This window comes from Myodes glareolus, chromosome X (genome assembly GCF_982192425.1).
Source record: "Myodes glareolus chromosome X, mMyoGla1.1, whole genome shotgun sequence".
Taxonomy (NCBI): domain Eukaryota; kingdom Metazoa; phylum Chordata; class Mammalia; order Rodentia; family Cricetidae; genus Myodes; species Myodes glareolus.
Window position 1 is genome coordinate 149,066,591 of NC_142053.1, and position 17,538 is coordinate 149,084,128.

General features: G+C 55.6%; 1 protein-coding gene and 1 long non-coding RNA gene across 6 annotated transcripts in view; both read left to right on the forward strand.

The window, feature by feature from the left end:
• LOC148117563 (uncharacterized) overlaps nt 1–17,538 on the forward strand; it is a 220,465-nt gene that overhangs the window by 117,845 nt on the left and 85,082 nt on the right. The window lies entirely within an intron of this gene.
• LOC148117565 (uncharacterized) lies at nt 9,791–11,448 on the forward strand. Of its 3 annotated transcripts, none has more exons than XR_015737007.1 (3): nt 9,791–10,024; nt 10,264–10,347; nt 10,968–11,448. It is a non-coding gene; the product is annotated as an uncharacterized LOC148117565 (long non-coding RNA). The 3 variants fall into 3 exon arrangements; XR_015737008.1 differs by having other exon boundaries at nt 10,268–10,351; XR_015737006.1 differs by having other exon boundaries at nt 10,268–10,347.

The window sequence follows — 17,538 nt, forward strand, 5'->3', positions numbered from 1 at the left end:
TGGGTGCTGCACCGAATGCCAGGTGCAAAGTCTTCCAGGGAGCCATCTGGGTGCTGAGTGCTCAGTCCTGGCTGAGTGCTGGGTGCTGAGTCCCCCGAAGAGATGCTGAGCGCTGAGTGCTAGGGACTGAGGGATACGTGGGGGAGGCTGAGTGCTCAGTGCTGGGTGCTGAGTCCCCCCAATAGATGCTGAGCGCTGAGCGCTAGGGACTGAGGGATACGTGGGGGAGGCTGAGTGCTCAGTGCTGGGTGCTGAGTCCCCCCAATAGATGCTGAGCGCTGAGCGCTAGGGACTGAGGGATACGTGGGGGAGGCTGAGTGCTCAGTGCTGGGTGCTGAGTCCCCCGAAGAGATGCTGAGCGCTGAGCGCTAGGGACTGAGGGATACGTGGGGGAGGCTGGGTGCTCAGTGCTGGGTGCTGAGTCCCCCCCAATAGATGCTGAGCGCTGAGCGCTAGGGACTGAGGGATACGTGGGGGAGGCTGGGTGCTGGGGGCCGCAGGCTCTGGCTAGGGACTCGGGCGGCAGCGCCAGCGGTCCGCGGACCACGGCTTCTCTCTCTCCCGTCCCCTCGCCCGCGGACCCACACGCAGCCGCGCGGGGCGGCCCTGGCACCCGGGTGCGCGCCGCGGACCCCAGCGACCCCGGGCAGCGCTGCCTGGCTCCGCGCGGGCCGGCGGGGGAGCGGGAGCCTCCGAGTCCGCCGGGCACGGCTGGGGACGGACGGGGAGAGGCTGCCCCGCGTGCCCTCTTCACACACACACACGCACACGTATTTATTGAGACATATTGAGTATTTATTGAGAAATAAAAGCCGTGTGGGGAAATAAAGCAGCCGGTTGACCCACGAAGGGACCTCGGCTGAGCACAGAGGGCCCCGGGGGATCCTGGCAGGGCTGTCTGTGCGGTGGGGGGCAGCTGTCCTGAGGGTCTGGACGGCTCTCTCGGGGACCAGAGAGATAAAGAAAATCCAGGGGAGGGATTCTCAGGCAGGGAAGGCAGGGGGACGTCTCCCCAGCACAGACACAGACACGAGGTTCCCTGACTTCCCCGCCCTGAGAGAAAATTAAATTAAATTAAATTAAATGAAATTAAATGAAATTAAAGCCCCTAGTCCCTGCCTGCCCTGCTCACTCAGGTGGGGGCTGCAGCTTAAACGGAGGCCTGAGGCCCCGCATTCGGGAGCCCAGAGCAGCCAGAGGACCCCAAAGAGACCGAGCGCTTCCTTTTCCAAATGAAAGGGTCCTCAGACAGGACATAAAGTCCGTGTTGGGACCTGGGGGATCCCCGGTCTCTCCCAACTCCCCCTCCGGCCCTGTCTTTCCAGGCAGGGGAGGTGCGGGTCCCCGCCAGCTCCACCAGAGGGCGCGCTGTAGGGGGGAGGGAGGGAGGGAGGCCGGCCGCCCCGAGGGGAGTTTTCAAACGGATCCAAAGATCCCGCGAGGAACCGGGACACGATCCACGGCGGTGGTGGATGTTTGGATGTTTCGAACGCAGAGCCCAGCCTGTCAGCCCCCGCCCGTCAGCCACGCCGGCCTCAGGCCGCAGCCGCCATTAGCATCGCCTTTGTCACCGAGAGCCGGCGGCGGCTGGGGATCGGCCCGATGGGAGGGGCAGGGAAACGCCTGCGGATCGGCGTGTCTCATTTTTAAAAATTTTTTAAAATTCCTGTGTTTGAAACTAAGGGGTGGGGGTCGCTCCAGGACGTGGTCAAGGCACTGGAGAATCTTTTTACAGAGAGAGACCCCCTCCCAAACCTGCCCTCGGTGAGCCAGCGGCGGCGGCGGCAGCGGCTTGGCATCTGCCTGCTGGGAGGGGGCCGGGAAACGCCTGCAGCTCGGCGTTTCTCATGATTAAAAAATATGTTTAAAAATCCCTGGCGCTTGGAAAAGGAGGGTGAGGTTCTCTCGAGGTCGGGGTCCGTGGAGAGAATGAACGAGGGGGACAAACCTGCCTTGTCCTGCCCTGCCCTGCCCTCAGAGAGGCCGCTACTTCCTAAAAGAAAATGAAAGAAAATAAGATAAGAGTGTGCTTATAAAATTAAATCAGCTGTGTGCCAAGTGTGGAGTCCTGAGTGCTGAGTGCTCAGTCCAAGTCATAAGTGCTGAGTGCTAAGTCCTATAGGCTGAGTGCTGAGTGCTCAGTCCAAGTCATGAGTGCTGAGTGCTAAGTCCTATAGGCTGAGTGCTGAGGCCTGAGTGCTGAGGCCCTGAGGAAGCCAGCACAGAGGACCCAGCACCCAGCCCAGAGGACCAGCAGACTCAGTGTGCAGACTGCTCAGTGGTCAGTGCTGAGTGCTGAGTCCTGTGTGTGTGTGAGAGAGAGTGCTAAGTATGGACGGCTGCCTGCCAAGCGGTTAGTGCTGCTGAGTGCTGAGGGTGAAGGGCTCAGTGCTGAGTGCTAAGTGGTTAGTGCTAAGTACTGAGTGCTGAGGCCTGAGTCTTGAGTGCTGAGTGCTAAGTGCTGATTTCTAAGGGGTGAGCACTGAGTCCTGACTGCTGAGTGCTATGTGCTGAGTGCTAAGTGCTGATATCTAAGCGGTGAGCACTGAGTCCTGAGTGCTGAGGGCTAAGTTCTACCAGAACTCCTTCCAGGAAGAGCCCACAGATAGAGAGAAGGATGGACAGAGACCTCTCCTCCTCCTTCATGGACGGATGGGGAAGAGGACGGGCAGGCCGCCCTGGCTGGCTACCCAGCCTGGAGACCCTGAGCAAGCGAGCTAGAGGACCCAGCACCCAGCACCCAGCCCAGAGGACTCTGCACCCAGCACTCAGCATCCAGAGCGAGGCCCGGGGAGCACCAGGGACCGGCAGACTCCGTCTGCAGACGCCTGGGCACGCTGCCAGGCCCGGATTTTTCCTATAAAATCCCACAGGCTGGCGTGGTGAACGTCTCACAGGCACAGACTCACACTCACAGACGCGGACACGGGGTCCCCGGCCCTTCCCGGCCTTCGGGGAGACCGCGATTCCATAGAATAAAATGAAATTAAATGTATTAAAAGCCCTGGGACCCTGTCCTGCCCTTCCCCACCCTCAGGGAGACTGCTATTTCCTAAAATAAAATGACATTAAATGAAATAAAAAGCCCTGGGTCCCTGCTGAACTTGAAAATGATCCACTGTTCTGTATTTTTTGGATTTTTAAAACGCAGACACCCAGGCCTCAGCCTGTCAGCCTCTGCCTGTCAGCGAGGCCGGCCGCAGGCTGCCTCAGCCATTAGCATCTCCTTTGTCAGCCCGGAGCGGCGGCGGGGCAGTGACCTCGGCTTGGAATCCGCCCGGCAGGAGGGGGAGGGGCAGGGGAGAGCTGCCGGTCCGCCTTTCTCATTTTTAAAAATTCCTAAAAATTCCTGTCTTTGAAAATAAGGGGTGAGGGTCGCTCCAGGACGTGGTCAAGGGTCTGGAGAATCTTTTTTTAGGTAGAGACCCGCTCCCAACATGAAATCCAGACCAGGGGAGTCACTTAAACAGACCTAGGAGCTGTGGGGAGACAGCAGCTGCCAGGCCTGCAGATCTGCGTTCCTCATTTTTAAAAATTCTTAAAAATTCCTGTCTTTGAAATTAAGGGGTGGGGGTCCCTCCAGGACGTGGTCAAGGATCTGGAGAATCTTTTTTGACATAGATACCCACTCCCAGCATGAAATCAAGACCAGGATAGGCTTTAAAACAGGCCTAGAGGCTGAGAGTAGAGCAGCTGCCAGATCAGCCAGGGCTGCTGCGGACCCGCGTTTCTCATTTTTAAAAAATTCTTAAAAATGCCTGTTTTGAAAATAAGGGGTCTGGGTCCCTCCAGGACGTGATCAAGGATCTGGAGAATCTTTTTTTAGGTAGATACCCGCTCCCAACGTGAAATCCACACCAGGGGAGGCCCTTAAACAGACCTAGGAACTGGGGGGACAGAGCAACTGCCAGGCCTGCATGGCCTGCGTCTCTAATTTTCAAAAATTCCTAAAAATTCCTGTCGTTGAAACTAAGGGGTGAGGGTCGCTCCAGGACGTGGTCAAGGGTCTGGAGAATCTTTTTTTAGGTAGATACCCGCTACCAACATGAAATCCACACCAGGGGAGGCACTGAAACAGGCCTAGGAGCTGTGAGGGGAGAGCAGCTGCCAGAACTGCCAGGGCTGCGTTTCTCATTTTTAAAAATTCTTAAAAATTCCTGCATTTGAAAATAAGGGGTGAGGGTCTGTCCAGGACGTGGTCAAGGATGTGGACCATCTTTTTTTAGGTAGATACCCGCTCCCAACATGAAATCCACACCAGGGGAGCCAGTGAAACAGACCTAGGAGCTGAGGGGACAGAGCAGCTGCCATTAGAAACCTGAGTTTCTAGGTTTCTAGCACTCTAGCTGAGTGCTGGGGGCTGAGTGCTGAGTGCTCAGTCCCAGTCATCAGTGCTGAGTGCTAAGTCCTCTAGGCTGACTCCTGAGGCCTGAGTGCTGAGACCCTGAGGAAGCCAGCACAGCGGACCCAGCACCCAGCACCGAGGACCAGCAGACTCAGTGTGCAGACGGCTCAGTGGTGAGTGCTGAGTGCTGAGTCCTGTGTGTGTGTGTGAGAGTGCTAAGTATGGACGGCTGCCTGCCAAGTGGTTAGTGCTGCTGAGTGCTGAGGGTTTAGGGCTCAGTGCCGAGTGCTGAGTCCTCAGTGCTAAGTGGTTCGTGCTAAGTACTGAGGGCTGAGGCCTGAGTGCTCAGTGGTTAGTGCTGAGTGCTGAGTCCTGTGTGTGTGTCTCAGACAGGGCTGTGCCCGCGCTAACGGACACCGGGAGGGAGGGAGGGAGGGAGGGAGGGGGACGGGGCTGACGTCAGCGCGGACCCCCTCGCCCCCCCCCCGCCGCAGAGGACGCCGGTCCCGGGCCCCGCCCGTCTGTAGTCCTGGGCTGGGCCCGCGGCGGCCATCTTGGTAGTCCGGGGAAACTGAGAAAACTCGGGAAAAACTCGGCTTTGGCGCTCAGAGACGCCGCGTTGGGGCCGATTGGGGACTCCGCGCGCCCGGCCTGCCGCGGCGGCCCCTCCCCCCGCCCCCGGGCGGCCGAGCCGAGCCGAGCCGAGCCCGGGACCCCGCCCCGCGGGCGTGGCGAGCAGAGCGGAGCGGAGCGGGGCCGCGCGGGCGCCGGCGCCCGGGGGCGGGGGGAGGGGCGGCGGCCGGCGGCCGGGAGCGGGGGGAGGGGCGGCGGGGACGCCCGCCGGGACCGGGGCCCCGGGAGCGGCGCGGCGGAGGCCGGAAACGGAACTGGGCGGGCGGGGGGAAGGGGGCCGGATCTGCCGCGGGCGGGCGGGCGGGCAGGGCGTGTGTGCGAGGGGATCCGCGGCGGCGGGCGGCCATGTGCCTGCCTGCGCGCGCGTGTGTGTGGGAGACGGGGACAGAGACGCGGCGGCGTGCAGACCCGGGACGGGGAGCGCACGCGGGCGGGCGGGCGGGCGGGCGAGCAGGCGGGATTTCTAGCTCCGGGGTGGGGGAGCGGAGCCCGGATTCCCGGTCATTTATTGGATTTTCCCCACTCTTCTCTTCCAGGCGGACACGTGGAGCCCGGCCGCCCAGCCAAGCCGCGGGAGCAGCGAGAACGGAACCCGAGCCGGGATCCCGGGACATTTACTGCACTTTCCCCACTCTTCTCTTCCAGGCGGACACGTGGAGCCCGGCCGAGCAGCGAGAACGGAACCGGAGCCGGGATCCCGGGACATTTATTGGATTTTCCCCACTTTTCTCTTCCAGGCGGACACGTGGAGCCCGGCTGAGCAGCGAGAACGGAACCGGAGCCCGGATTCCCGGGTCATTTATTGGATTTTCCCCACTCTTCTCTTCCAGGCGGACACGTGGAGCCCTCCCAGCCGCCCGGCCGCGCCGCGGGAGCAGCGGGAACGGAACCGGAGCCTGGATCCCGGGATCCCGGGCGCCCACGTGGTGGCCCCGGCGGGTCCCGATCGTCCCCCTTTCTCTCTCCCACAGGCTCCCCGCGCGTGTGTGTGTCTGCGTGGGACAGACAGAGACAGAAGCTGCTGCGGCTCGGCCCTCCCTCGCGTCTCCCCAGCGTCCGCGGCGGGCTTTGGGGATTTCTAACACGCCCCGAACCCCGGCTTTTGGCTCATTCTCCGGTCCCCCTTCTTCTCTTCCAGGCGGACACGTGGAGCCCGGCCGCCCGGCTGCCCGGCCGCGGGAGCAGCGAGAACGGAACCGGAGCCGGGACCGGGGAAGCCTGGATCCCGGGCGCCCACGTGGTGGCCCCGGCGGGTCCCAATCGTCCCCCTTTGTCTCTCTCCACGCTCGGCCCCGGCTTTTGGCTCATTCTTCGTTCCCCCTTCTTCTCTTCCAGGTTCCCGGCCGCCACGTGGACAGCCTGGGGACCCGGGAGAGACGTGAGAGAGTGTGTGAGTGGGAGAGATTCGGGATTTTCGGGATTTTTCCAGTGTGCGAGTGGGAGAGAATCGGGATTTTCGCGATTTTTCCAGTGTGCGAGTGGGAGAGAATCGGGATTTTCGCGATTTTTCCAGTGTGTGAGTGGGAGAGATTCGGGATTTTCGGGATTTTTCCTGTGTGTGAGTGGGAGAGATTCGGGATTTTCGTGATTTTTCCACTGACTCCTCTAATAAAGTTGCCTTGTTTTCACTCGATCTGCGCTTCGAACCCGGTTCCTCAGGACCAAAAAGAAGGGCTGCTAGCCGGCAGAGCCACCGCGGCCTGGATGGAGAGCAGCCTGCAGCTGGCGTTCTTAGCTTTTATCTCGGCCCCAGCAGCCTAAAAGGCAGGAGGCTTGGGATTCGAACCCAGGTCCTCTGGATCTAAAAAGAGGGGTGCTAGCCGGCAGAGCCACCGCAGCTTAGGTGGGGAGCAGCCTGCAGCTGGCGTTCTTAGCTTTTATCTCGGCCCCAGAAGCCTAAAAGGCAGGAGGCTTGGGATTCGAACCCAGGTCCTCTGGATCTAAAAAGAGGGCTGCTAGCCGGTAGAGCCACCGCAGCTTAGGTGGGGAGCAGCCTGCTGCTGGCGTTCTTAGCTTTAAACTCTGTCCCAGCAGCCTAAAAGGCAGGGGACCCGGGTCTCGAACCCGGGTCCTCAGGACCAAAAAGTGGGTTATTTCACCCACTGAGCCACCACGTGAGTACTAGGTAGTGTTGTTCAGTGGGCACTGATAGCTCTTAGTGTCTCACTCCCAGACTAGCAAAATAGATGGGACCCGGGTCTCGAACCCGGGTCCTCAGGACCAAAAAGTGGGTTATTTAACCCACTGAGCCACAGACTCAGCTCTGGTTAGTGTTGTTCAGTGGGCACTGATAGCTCTCAGTGTCTCACTCCCAGCCAGGCAAAATAGATTGGGACCTGGGTCTCGAACCCGGGTCCTCAGGACCAAAAAGTGGGTTATTTCACCCACTGAGCCACAGACTCAGCTCTGGTTAGTGTTGTTCAGTGGGCACTGATAACTCTCAGTGTCTCACTCCCAGACCAGCAAAAGAGATGGGACCCAGGCCTCGAACCCGGGTCCCTGGGACCAAAAGAAAGGTAGCTTAACCCACTGAGCCACCGGGCCAGCACTACTGTTTAAGTGTCAGCGGTCGCTGATAACTCTCAGTGTCTCACTCCCAGACCAGTAAAATAGGTGGGACCCGGGACTCGAACCCGGGTCCCTGGGACCAAAAGAAAGATAGCTTAACCGTGCCAGCACTAGTGTATAGAGATCAGAGGACACTGATAACCTCTCCCTGACTTACCAGCCCAGCAAAAGAGTAGGACCCGGGACTCGAACCCGGGTCCTCTGGATTAAAAAGTAGGTTACTTAACCCACTGAGCCACCGTGCCAGCACTACTGTGTAAGTGTCAGCGGTCGCTGATAACTCTCAGTGTCTCACTCCCAGACCAGCAAAATAGAAGGGACCCGGGTCTCGAACCCGGGTCCTCGGGACCAAAAGAAGGGTAGCTTAACCCACTGAGCCACCGGGCCAGGCATACTGTAGAGAGGTCAGAGGACGCTGATAACCTCTCCCCGACCTACCAGTCTCAAGCAAAACAGTAGGACTCAGGTCTCGAACCCGGGTCCTCGGGACCAAAAGAAGGGTAGCTTAACCCACTGAGCCACCGGGCCAGGCATACTGTAGAGAGGTCAGAGGACGCTGATAACCTCTCACCGACCTACCAGTCTCAAGCAAAACAGTAGGACCCAGGACTCGAACCCGGGTCCTCGGGACCAAAAGAAGGGTAGCTTAACCCACTGAGCCACAGACTCAGCTCTGGTTAGTGTTGTTCAGTGGGCACTGATAACTCTCAGTGTCTCACTCCCAGACCAGTAAAATAGATTGGACCCGGGTCTCGAACCCGGGACCTTGGGATCAAAAAGTAGGTTACTTAACCCACTGAGCCACCGGGCCAGGCATACTGTAGAGAGGTCAGAGGACGCTGATAACCTCTCCCCGACCTACCAGTCTCAAGCAAAACAGTAGGACCCAGGTCTCGAACCCGGGTCCCTGGGACCAAAAAGTAGGTTACTTAACCCACTGAGCCACCGGGCCAGGCATACTGTAGAGAGGTCAGAGGACGCTGATAACCTCTCCCCGACCTACCAGTCTCAAGCAAAACAGTAGGACCCGGGTCTCGAACCCGGGTCCCTGGGACCAAAAAGTAGGTTACTTAACCCACTGAGCCACCGGGCCAGGCATACTGTAGAGAGGTCAGAGGACACTGATAACCTCTCCCCGACCTACCAGTCTCAAGCAAAACAGTAGGACCCAGGTCTTGAACCCGGGTCCTCGGGATCAAAACAATAGGGACTTAACCCACTGAGCCACCAGGCCAGCTCTACTGTAGAGGGGTCAGAGGACACTGATAACCTCTCCCCGACCTACCAGCCCAGCCAAAGAGCAAAAAAGCAAGGCAACGCGGGTCTCGAACTGGGGTCCTCGTAATCAGAAAGTGAGGCAACCTATCCACCGAGCCACCGGGCCTGCTCCACTGAACAGGGGTCAGAGGTCGCTGATAGCTCTTCGCGCCGCCCTGCCAGGCAGGCAAAACAGATGGGTCCGGGTCTCGAACCCGGGTCCTCGGGGACAAAAAGACGGTGGCTTAGCCCACTGAGCCACCGGGCCAGCTTTACTGTACATGGTTCAGAGGACACTGATAGCTTCTCCCCGCCCTCCCTCCCGGGCCCCACACACACAGGGAGCCAATGTGTCCCCCACACAGAGAGAGCGAGAAGACCCAGACAGAGAGTAGGGTTGGCAGGACTTAGGGTTCGCTGTGGGCTAGGGTTGGGGCGCAGCTAGGGCTCAGGCGGAGCTAGGGTTCGCGCGGAGCTAGGGTTGGGGCGCAGCTAGGGCTCAGGCGGAGCTAGGGTTCGCGCGGAGCTAGGGTTCCCGGGACCTAGGGTTCGCTGTGGGCTAGGGTTGGGTCCCGGTTAGGGTTCGCGCGGAGCTAGGGTTCGCTGTGGGCTAGGGTTGGGGCGCAGCTAGGGCTCAGGCGGAGCTAGGGTTCGCGCGGGGCTAGGGTTGGGGCGCAGCTAGGGCTCAGGCGGAGCTAGGGTTCGCGCGGGGCTAGGGTTGGGGCGCAGCTAGGGCTCAGGCGGAGCTAGGGTTCGCGCGGGGCTAGGGCTCAGGCGGAGCTAGGGTTCCCGGGACCTAGGGTTCGCGCGGGGCTAGGGCTCAGGCGGAGCTAGGGTTCCCGGCAGTTAGGGTTCGCGCGGGGCTAGGGTTCGCTGTGAGCTAGGGTTGGGGCGCTGCTAGGGCTCACGCGGAGCTAGGGTTCCCGGCAGTTAGGGTTCGCGCGGGCGGGGCTAGGGCTCAGGCCGAGCTAGGGCTCCCGGCCGCTTCTAGGGCGGGTCCGGACGCCGGCTGCGGACTCTGAGCCGGCAGCGCGGCGGACTACGTCTCCCATGAGCCTCCGCGGCGGCCGCCCGTTTCCCGCGCTCGGGCCTGGCGGGAGCCGGCCGCCATGCTTGAAGTCCGTGTGGGAGAAGTCGGGGCGAACTCGGTGAAATTGGCGAAATTGGCCGCGGTGGGGCTCGTGGGAAGCGATCGTGAGGACGGAAGGGAAGGACAGAGAGGTAGGTGCGGCGGGAGCGCGCGCGCGCGGGTCCGGGGAGCGAGCCGGGGAGGGAGCGGGGGAGCGGGAGACACAGACGGGAAAAACGGGGAAAAACGGGGAAAAAACGGGGAAAAACGGGGATCCCGTGCGTCTGTGGGCGGCAGGCAGCGGATCGCTCACTCCCCCGCCCCCGTGGGAGCCGACAGCCGCGAGCCCCGGCTTCCCGGTCGCTCACCGAGCCCCGCTCCCATCTTCCAGGCAGGCAGACGCGGCAGCCCCGAGAGATCCGTGTTGGACAGCGCCCGCCGGGACCCGGAGAGACTGACTGCACAAACAGCGCGTGTGAGTGCCAGAAACTCGTCGTTCCCGTGCTTTCTCACTGTCTGTCTCAATCTGCTCTTGAAATAAAACGATTGCCTTGCTCTTGCCGTGTCTGCACGCTCACCCGCACGCAACAGGACCCAGCCATAAGGGTCCTGTCCGAAAAAATTTTTAAAAGTGTGGGGGACCCCTGTCAAAACTTTTTTTTTTTTTTTTTTTTTTTTTTTTTTTTTTCCGATTATTAATATCGGATATGCCAACGTCACTATCGTTTCCACATAGAGATCACGTCTATATGCCCGGCAACAGGCGCAAGCGGGATTCCAACCTGCGACCTTGGCACCAGGCACTCAGCGTTAGGCGCTCCTACCGCTCTGAGCCACGGCTCGAGCTGCTGACAGCCACCTTCGAATTTTCGAGATTTATAGACTAAAGCGGGCTGACGATTTGGCGAAAGAGACCTGGGCGGGTGGGGGGGAGAAGAGCAGCCAGGGACCCGGCAGGGGGTGTGTCTGTGTGTGTCTGTGTGAGAGAGAGAGCAGACGGGCGGGGCTGCTGTCACTGCAGAGCTGGGGAGTCTGTCTCCTGACCCAGAACTCAGATGTATGTTCCTCATAAAAGCTGCTTTCTCTCCGTTTCAGAGACTGCTTCACAGTTCCAGCCACAGCACACAGCCGTCTGGACGGAGGACTCAGCACCCAGCACTCTGAATGGAGGACCCAGCACTCAGCACCCAGCACCCAGCACTGAATCAGGTCATGGGCACATTCTCCTCTGACTGGCTGTTTTAAAACCTGACAGGGACCTGGACAGAGCCACTGATTTCTTTCTCATCCACAGACACTCACTCCTCTGCAGCCAGCAGTCGTTATTCTGCCCGGAGGACTCAGCACCCAGCACCCAGCCATCTCAATGGAGGACTCAGCACCCAGCACTCAGCACCCAGGACCCAGCAGAGAGGACTCAGCACCCAGCACCTGCCTGCCTGGGGAACAGCACACACTCGCTCTGCAGACCCCCCCAGGCAGCAGCTTCCACACAGGCTGCTGGCCTCCCTGGATGTCAGCCTGACCAGAAATGAACAGACAGCCCCTGAGACTCGGTCTTGTTGCTCATAGAACATTAAATTCTTATTTTATTGAAAGCTCTTTTTCATTTCATAAAATCTCTGCAGGAAACCATGAAGGCCTGGAGTCCTATTTCAGGCCTGAGGGTGATGGAAATAGGTAACATCATGAAAAAGGAGGGAAGATCCTTTAAAACATGGTCAAAATCATTTGAAAAGTAGCTAAAATCATTAACAAAGAGGCAGAATCATTCTAAAATGTGGCCAATCATTTTTTAAAATGGCAAAAATCACTTAAGAAATAGGGAGAATCATTAAAAATCAGGGAATATCATTTAAGAAATAGGGAAAATAATTTTAAAAGGAGGGAAAATAGTTAAACGTTGGGGAAGAAGTTTTAAAAATAGGAAAAATCATTTAAGAAATGGGGAATATAGGTTTAGGCACGGGGAATATAATTTTAAAAATAGGGAAAATAGTGAGACATGCAGGAAGATCATTTAAAAATAGAGGAAAATAAGGGAATAGAATTTTAAAAATAGAGGAAATAATTAAAAATAGGGAGAATCATTTTTAAAATGGCGAAAATCATTTAAAAATCACGGAAAAGAATTAAAAATTAGGGAAGATCATGGAAGACCTGGGGAAACTCATTAAAGATCAAGGAAGGTGATTGGGAACCTAGGGAAAATAATTTAAAAAATAGGGAAAAGAATTAAAAGATAGGGGATATCATTTTAACATGGGTGAAATAATTTTTAAAATGGCCAAAATCACTTCAGAAATGGGGAAAATCATTAAACATCAGGGAGGATGATTGGGAACCTAGGGAAAACATTTTAAAAAATAGGGAAAATAATTAAAAGATAGGGAATATCATTTAGGACATGGGGAAAATCAATAAAAATCAGGGAAGGTGATTGGGAACCTAGGGAACATAATTTGAAACATAGGGAAAAGAATTAAACATAGGGGATACCATTGAAGACATGGGGAAAATCATTATAAATCCGGGAATGTCATTTAAGAAATAGGTAAAATCATTAAAAAAATAGTGAGTATCATTGAGAGATAGGAAAAATCATGTAAGTCCTAGGGAAAATAATTTTAAAAATAGGCCAAATCATGAAACATTGGGGAGGTTCCTTTAAACCTAGGAGGACTCAGCGCCCAGCACTCGGGGACGGTTTTGGTACAGGCACGGAGGACTCAGCGCCCAGCACCTGGTTACAGGCACGGAGGACTCAGCTCCCAGCACCCTCCCTCCCCGGAGGACTCAGCACTCAGCACTCAGCAACCAGGCCGGTCGAGCAGTTGGCCCTGGGCGCTGACTGGCTCCGCTCATGTCTCCCATAGCCCAGAAGCAGCGAGGTCGACCAGTTGTCCCGTTCAGCGGCCTCGGCGGGGTTTGGGGCCTCGAACCCCGGTCCCCGGCGGGGCTGGGCGGAGGGGAGGGCGACGGGGGAGCCCGCACAGGGCACCTGGGGACAGCGTGGGGACGGGGACGGGGACGGGGGACTCAGCGCCCAGCACCCGGGGACGGTTTGGGGACAGGCACGGGGGACTCAGCTCCCAGCACCCTCCCTCCACAGAGGACTCAGCACTCAGCACTCAGCAACCACGCAGGTCGACCAGTTGTCCCGTTCAGCGGCCTCGGCGCGAATTGGGGCCTCGAACCCCGGTCCGCGGCGGGGCTGGGCGGAGGGGAGGGCGACGGAGGAGCCAGCACAGGGCACCTGGGGACGGGGACGGAGGACTCAGCGCCCAGCCAGCACTCAGGGGCGGTTTGGGGACAGGGACGGAGGACTCAGCTCCCAGCCAGCACTCAGGGGCGGTTTGGGGACAGGCACGGACGACTCAGCTCCCAGCCAGCACTCAGGGGCGGTTTGGGGACAGGGACGGAGGACTCAGCTCCCAGCCAGCACTCAGGGGCGGTTTGGGGACAGGCACGGACGACTCAGCGCCCAGCACCCTCCGCAGAGGACTCAGCACTCAGCAGCCAGCCAGGCTCTGCAGACGCCAGGATTTTTCCAAAAAATCCGCCGTGTTTGGACTCAGGCTGGCTTTGGGGAGAGGCCACAGACGACTCAGCACCCAGCACTCAGGCAGGCTTTGGGGCCAGGCACGGAGGACTCAGCGCCCAGCACTCAGGGGCGGTTTGGGGACAGGCACGGGGGACTCAGCGCCCAGAACCTGGGGACGGGCACGGAGGACTCAGCGCCCAGCACCCTCCCTCACACACACTCCCAGGGAAGGCTTGGGTACAGGCAGGCAGGACTCAGCGCACAGCACTCAGGGGCGGTTTGGGGACAGTCAGAGACGACTCAGCGCCCAGCACCCTCCCTGTGCAGAGGACTCAGCACTCAGCAGCCAGCCACGCTCTGCAGACGCCAGGATTTTTCATAAAATCCCCCGGGCTTGGACGGTGCCCGGCCCCTCACAGGCACAGACAGAAAGACACACGGGGAAAGGGAATCCGATCCCCAGGCCCCTGCCCTGCCTGCCTGCCTGCCTGCCCTGGCCTAAGCCCTCCCTCAGGCCTTAGGGTGAGTGACATCGGGAAAAATCATGAAAAATGAGGGAAGATCCCTTAAGAACTAGGGAAAAGAATTTTAAAAAATAGCTAAAATCATTTAAAAAGAGGGAGACTCATTTTACAGTGGCTCAAATCATTTTTAAAATGGCGAAAATCATTTCAGACATGGGGAACATAATTTTAAAAATAGGGAAAATAATTTTAGAAATAGGGAAAGAATTTTAAACATAGAGAAAATCATTAAACATCGGTAGAGTTATTTTAAAAGGTGGCCACTCGTTTTTAAAATGGCGAAAATGATTTAAGAAATAGGGAGAATCATCTTTAAAAGGTGCAAATAGATTTAAAAATAGGGAAAATAATTTAAGAAATAGGGAAAAAATTTTAAACATAGAGAAAATAATTAAGAACAGGGAGAATCATTTTAAAATGTGGCCAATAATTTTTAAAATGGCGAAAACGATTTAAGAAATAGGGAGGAGAATTTAGAAAGTAGAGAAAATAATTAAAAATAGGGAGAATCCTTTTAAAATGGGTCCAGTCATTTTTAAGATGGCGAAAATCATTTCAGAAATGCGGAGAATCATTTAAAACTGGCGAAAATAATTTTAAACATCGGGAAAATCATCGAAGAGATGGTGAAAATCATTAAAAAGGAGGGAAGATCATTTAGGATAGAGGGAAAGGATTTTAAAAAGGCGCCCATCATTTTTTAAACGGCGAAAATAATTTTAAAAATCGGGAAAATAATTAAAGCTGGGGAAAAATCATTTAAAAAGAGGAAAAATCATTTAAGAAATGGGGAATATCATTTTAAACGTGGTGAAGGGGGCAGAGGACTCAGCTCCCAGCACCCTCCCTCCACAGAGGACTCAGCACTCAGCACTCAGCAGCCAGGCCGGTCGAGCAGTTGGCCCTGGGCGCTGACTGGCTCCGCTCATGTCTCCCCTAGCCCAGAAGCAGCGAGGTCGACCAGTTGTCCCGTTCAGCGGCCTCGGCGGGGTTTGGGGCCTCGAACCCCGGTCCGCGGCGGGGCTGGGCGGAGGGGAGGGCGACGGGGGAGCCCGCACAGGGCACCTGGGGACTGGGACTGAGGACTCAGCGCCCAGCACTCAGGCAGGCTTTGGGGACTGGGACGGAGGACTCAGCGCCCAGCACTCAGGCAGGCTTTGGGGACTGGGACGGAGGACTCAGCGCCCAGCACTCAGGCAGGCTTTGGGGACTGGGACGGAGGACTCAGCGCCCAGCACTCAGGGGCGGTTTGGGGACAGTCAGAGACGACTCAGCGCCCAGCACCCTCCCTGCGCAGAGGACTCAGCACTCAGCACCCAGCCACGCTCTGCAGACGCCAGGATTTTTCAGAAAATCCCCCGGGCTTGGACGGTGACTGACGAGCACAGACAGACACACGGGGAAAGGGAATCCGATCCCCAGGCCCCTGCCCTGCCTGCCTGCCCTGGCCTAAGGCCTCCCTCAGGCCTTAGGGTGAGTGACATCGGGAAAATTCACGAAAAATGAGGGAAGATCGCTTAAGAAATAGGAAAAAGAATTTAAAAAATAGCTAAAATCATTAAAAAATAGGGAGAATCATTTTAAAATGGGGCCAATTATTTTTTAAGCGGCTAAAATGATTTTAAAATTAGGGAAAATAATTTTAAACATCGGGAAAATAATGAAGAGCAGGGAGAGTCATTTTAAAATGGGGCCAATCGTTTTTAAAATGTGAAACATGATTTTAAAAATCGGGAAAATGATTAAGAGCAGGGAGAATCATTTTAAAATGGCGAAAATGATTTTTAAAATGGCAAAAATCATTTCAGACATGTGGAAAATAATTTTAAAAAGAGGGAAAATCATTTTAGAAATAGGGAAAATAATTTTAAACCTAGAGAAAATCAGTAAAAATCGGTAGAATCCTTTTAAAATGTGGCCAATCGTTCTTAAAATGGCGAAAATGATTTAAGAGATAGGGAGAATCATTTTTAAAAGGTGCACATCATTTTAAAAATAGGGAAAATGATTTAAGAAATAGGGAGGAGAATTTAGAAAGTAGAGAAAATAATTAAAAATAGGGAGCATCCTTTTAAAATGGGTCCAGTCATTTTTAAGATGGCGAAAATCTTTTCAGAAATGCGGAGAATCATTTAAAAATGGCGAACATAATTTTAAAAATGGGGAAAATAAATTAAGACATGGTGAAAATCATTCACAAGGAGGGAAGATCATTTAGGATAGAGGGAAAGGATTTTAAAAAGGCGCCCATCATTTTTTAAATGGCGAAAATAATTTTAAACATCGGGAAAATAATGAAAGCTGGGGAAAAATCCTTTAAAAACAGGAAAAATCATTTAAGAAATGGGGAATATCATTTTAAACGTGGTGAAGGGGACAGAGGACTCAGCGCCCAGCACCCTCCCTCCACAGAGGACTCAGCACTCAGCACTCAGCAGCCAGGCCGGTCGAGCAGTTGGCCCTGGGCGCTGACTGGCTCAGCTCATGTCTCCCATAGCAGCGAGGTCGACCAGTTGTCCCGTTCAGCGGCCTCGGCGGGGTTTGGGGCCTCGAACCCCGGTCCGCGGTGGGGCTGGGCGGAGGGGAGGGCGACGGGGGAGCCCGCACAGGGCACCTGGGGACGGGGACGGAGGACTCAGAGCCCAGCACTCAGGCAGGCTTTGGGGAGAGGCCACAGACGACTCAGCGCCCAGCACCCTCCGCAGAGGACTCAGCACTCAGCAGCCAGCCACGCTCTGCAGACGCCAGGATTTTTCAAAAAAATCCGCCGTGTTTGGACTCAGGCAGGCTTTGGGGAGAGGCCACAGACGACTCAGCACCCAGCACTCAGGGGCGGTTTTGGTACAGGCACGGAGGACTGAGCGCCCAGCACCCGGGGATGGTTTGTGTACAGGCACGGAGGTCTCAGCGCCCAGCACTCAGGCAGGCTTTGGGGAGAGGCCGCAGACGACTCAGCACCCAGCACTCAGGCAGGCTTTGGGGCCAGGCACGGAGGACTCAGCGCCCAGCACTCAGGGGCGGTTTGGGTACAGGCACGGAGGACTCAGCGCCCAGCACTCAGGGCGAGAATCATTTTAAAATGGCGAACATGATTTTTAAAATAGGCAAAATGATTTTAAAAATAGGGAAAATAATTAAGAACAGGGAGAATCCTTTTAACATGGGGCCCATGATTTTTAAATGGGGTCCATGATGTTTAGAATGGCAGAAATAATTTTAAAAAGAGGGAAAATAATTTGAGAAAGAGGGAAAAGAATTTTAAACATAGAGGAAATCCTTAAAAATGGGTAGAATCATGTTAAAACGTGGCCAATCATTTTTAAAATGGCGAAAATTATTTTGAAAATAGGGAAAATGATCTTAAAACTAGGGAATATAATTAAGAGCAGGGAGATTCCTTTTAAAATGTGGCCAATCGTTTTTAAAATGGCGAACATGATTTTAAAAATAGGGACAATGATTTTAAAAATAGGGAAAAGAGTGAAACACGAGGGAAGATCATTTAAAAATAGGGAACATCATTTCAGAGGTGGGGAACAGAATTTAAAACATAGAGAAAATCATGAAACATAGGTAGAATCCTTTTAACATGTGGCCA